Consider the following 4,379-nt stretch of genomic DNA (forward strand, 5'->3'; position numbering starts at 1 on the left):
ACCCCCTGGGACAATGCAAGCTCCTGTTTTAAGGTGCCATGTGAGAGACTCACCTGCTCCAAGCTCCATGGAACTCTACCAGAGGGATCTTGCCTGGCATTCTAGGAATTCACCGGACACCAAGCCAATCCCCTCCGCTGTGGTATTGCAGCAATTCCTGGTCATGTCTAAAGGCTAGAATATCCTGTTACCAGCCCTGGGAACCAGCCTTTCCTCTCCTCAATCCCTGCTCTTCAATATTAAGGTGAAATCAGCAGGACAGCCATAGCACCAGTGGCTTCCCCCGTGTAGCAGTCGCTGTGGGATCTGGCCCAGTCGCCGACTTGCTAAAGACACCTTCTCTTTCAGGATGTCACCTTTGGTTTAAAGATTGAGATGGTCCCTGTGGCTCCCCCTCCCATCCCCATTTTCAGATTGGGAGGGAACTAAAGCCCTACATCTGCAAGGCAGACCAAAACCAGCCCCCCCGAAAGTTGGGATGGTCCAGGTTCCAATCCCGATCTCAGCCCAGTTGTTCAAACCTCTCTCTGGTTTGAATCAAGGAGCAGGGTGCTGGGCTGTGCAGTCTGCCAGTGAGGCAGCTGGGTTTTGTCCTTCTCGCGGCTCACAAAATGCCAGGAGAACTTTGGAAGGTGAATAGGGAAGAAAAGAGATTTTTCTTTGGGTTCCCCCCCGGCCCAGTGAAAGATTCTGCACGTGTGAATTGAAAGTGAGGGGTTAAACTGCACCAGGCAGCCAAGCACAGTGCAACCAGGTGCTGCTTTCTTAGAGATCTGTTCATGTAACTCACTCCCCATCTGAAGCAATCCCCGCTGTTCTAATCTGGACACCCTTCCGCCAGCTCCCCACCACCGCCTCTCTCTGCCAGCTCCTTCAGCCCTGTTCCTGGCCTGGGCTCCCAGACCACTCTGCTCACACACACCTATGTTCTGAATTGTGGTACTCCCTGCTATGGTCATCTTTAAATGAGCCCCCGGTAGCCTTCAGCCCTCCTCCATGTCAACCTATACAAGCAGGGAGCATTGGGCCATGCTCTCTGTGTAACCAATATACAGGAACAAGATGTATATATTTACACCAGGTGCCCTCAATAGACCTTGGTTTGTTTGCTGAGCAGTCCTGCTTCCCTCCCCCCCGGCTATGATTATGGTTATGGCAAACTGTTACTGTTTAAACCGATCCTGCTCACCTCCTCTTTCCAAGGGCACCTACCCTGGGGCCAATAAGGTGTTTTGCAGGCTAAGGTTAAGGGGACATTTTTACGAGACCATTGGCAGCGCATCACTGGTTACGTGGTGATTTTGTGACGTGTACGAGGCTTAGATCACCAATACTTTGTCCCTTCTGAGCTAAGGCAGGATTTGAACCCAGGGCTCCCAAGGTCCCAAACCAATAGCCATTGAGAAAGGGACTCACTGACTTCAGAGGGGATTTGGAGTAGGCCACTAATCCACTATGGCCATTAGCCCTCTTGCCTTTTACGTTTCTATTGTTGCGTTAGCATCCTGTGTGTGTGGACGCAAGGAACCCTGAATCTGGTTAGTGTTTATTGTTTCGTGTAGACCAGAAATGTAGCTGCGCACCAAAATTGAACTCTTCAGGAATCCTTATAGTATAACATGAAGCCAGGGAAAGAATGTTTTAGCCTCTGAAGCAACCTTTTGTGCCCAGCCCTTACACATGCTGGAAGTCAGTCAGTCTGCGCTAGCCCATCAGTGAGGCCAGGCCTACAATATAAACGTATAACTGCATTGTTTGGGGGGGGTGTTGATTTTCCAGGAGTGTGGATTCCACACCCCTGAGGGATGCAGTTACACTGACCTAATCCTGGTGTAGACAGCGCTACGCCGACATAGCAACCGCCTCTCACAAAAGTGGATTAACTACGCTGACCGGAGAAGCTCTCCCATCGGCGCAGTAGCGTCTTCACTGAAGTGCTGCCGCTGCACTGGTGCAGCATTTAAAGTGTAGAGCTGCCCTGAGAGTGAGCCAGAAAGGAAGTGGTCATTCTGTGGGAATGCCAGTCAGCCAGGCCAGGGAGGGTTCTCGGCATTATTTGGGTGTGTGCATTTTAATACAAAGAGATCATTCAAAGCAGAAGGAATCTAGCCGGCAGCTCTGGAAGGTTTGGAGGTGGGGTTTTGTTTTGTTTTTAAATTAAAGGTCCATCTAGACGTGTCCACCTGTCGTCTCTTGTCTTATACGAAGGCTGTAAGCTCTTCAGTTCAAGGGCATCTTTTTGTTCTGTTTGTACACACCTGGCACACTGTGGTCCTAGTGCAAGACAGAGGCTCTTAGGTGCTATAGTAATACTACCACTAATCCTATCTGGGGATGAGAGACGTTTTAGGCATGAATTATTGTGGAGGACCAACTAACTTTATTCCAAAATTACCCAAATGTGTCGTTTTAGGAAAACCAGGAACAGCCAGGGGAATTTTCATACCAGTTCAGGGATCTGACCTCCCCTAATTTTAGTCACATGAGGTTCTCCCCCTGCCTTGGAAGATGAAAGACAAACCGAAGTACTCCAGCTTATTAAAAAAAAGAAAAATAATAAAACAAAACAAGCACCAAAACAATGGGTTAATGTAGTTACCCTTTTTGTTGTTGTTGCTACTTCTCCTTTGTTAGAATCTCTCTGCAAAAATTAGACCTCTTAAAGGAGGGTCCGTGCTGAGTAGGGGCACTTTTCTCTAGGGAAGTGAAATCTAAAGTTGATTACTTCCAAAATTGGTAGGTGGATTCTGCTTTGCTTATGGAAGATAACTAAGGCCTGGAGCTCTGAATTCAATGCAGCTTTGTGTGCATAGTTCTGCGCATGTGGAGTTTCTTGCAGGAATCGGATCGAAGAGTTTTTGTAAATGGACAGAGACAGGTGAATTCAGCTAAATTCTATGAAATTCGGTAACTGGAGGGAGGATTTGTACATGACATAAAAAGCCATTTGAGAAATTACTACTCACGTACTTTACGTTAAGACATCTGCGTAAATGTTTGAAGGACAGGGCACTGGTTCACTTAAAATGGCAAGGTCTTTTATAAACCACTGTCCTTAAAGGCCAATTTGGTGACAGGCAAATTAATGAAAACGAATCATCTTAAATGTGAATGAAATGTCACAATGTCGCTGTTTCGCCAAAGTCGGCTTCCATCTCCTCTCCAGGAAATGTAGTTTAACTTCATCCTGGTTTAAAAGGGAGAAGCTGTTAATACCTTTAAATTACAACAGCATTTCAGTATCCCATTAAAATCATTCCAGAAATAAATCTAATTCCTGGCAAAGCTCCTGTGAACTTCTTGCCAATCAATGCTAAGGCTGAGTGGAGTCCTTCTTCTGTAGATTGCAGAGGCAGCATTGGGCCTAGAAAGTTGTTTTTTTTTTTTTCTTCTTCTTCTTCTTCTTCTTCTTCTTCCCCCCCTTTTTGGAGCTGCTGGGCTGTGATTGATTTATTGTTTGTGTGAGATCATGGCTAATGTTTGTTTGCAGTGTGATGATGCTGATTCAGAAGTGTGTGAGTGATGCAGACAGCGTGTTTCGGTTTGGCATCCACCGCCTGCTCCCCATGGCTGTTTATCAAAACGATAAAGTACTAATCCTGCTGCGTTCAGATATTCCCATTGATTCGTCACCTCGATGACCGTGGCTGGCTGACTCCTTTAACTCCTAAATCTGCAGCTCTGTGAATATACGCATTTAGGTCACTGTTTGTTTGTTTTTGTTAGCAAGATATTTATGGCTCTTTGGTTTTGGGGGTGGGATCTTTTTTAGAACTCTTTTTGAAGTTAAAGCTGTAAACATTTTTCTTTTCGTTTTAGTTTGTTTTAGTTTCATTATTTTAAAGACCTACACGTTATAATCCGCCCTTTCTCCCTCCCTTTGTCTATGTAGATGCTATAATCTTTGGGGCCAGGGACTCTTACTCTGTGTATGAACAGCACTAGCACAGTGGGGCCCTGAACTTGGCTGGGGCCTCCAGGCACTGCAGGAAAACAATTTATAGTTTAAAGATGTTTTTGCTTTGTTTTTTTCTTTGCTTTTTTGGTAGCGTTTTTAAATGTTAAAAGACTGAGACTATATTTAAATATATTGTGTAGGGGTTGTTATTAATAATGCTTAGATTTTGTGTGTCTTTTGAAGTGGGCAAGAAATTTATCAGGTCACTTTTTAAAAAAAATTATTATAAATAACTTTTCAATAGCTACAGAGGGTCCTGTGGCACCTTTGAGACTAACAGAAGTACTGGGAGCATAAGCTTTCGTGGGTAAGAACCTCACTTCTTCAGACTTGCATCTGAAGAAGTGAGGTTCTTACCCACGAAAGCTTATGCTCCCAGTACTTCTGTTAGTCTCAAAGGTGCCACAGGACCCTCTGTTGC

Source organism: Trachemys scripta, chromosome 15 (assembly GCF_013100865.1).
Source record: "Trachemys scripta elegans isolate TJP31775 chromosome 15, CAS_Tse_1.0, whole genome shotgun sequence".
In the NCBI taxonomy this organism is placed as follows: Eukaryota; Metazoa; Chordata; order Testudines; family Emydidae; genus Trachemys; species Trachemys scripta.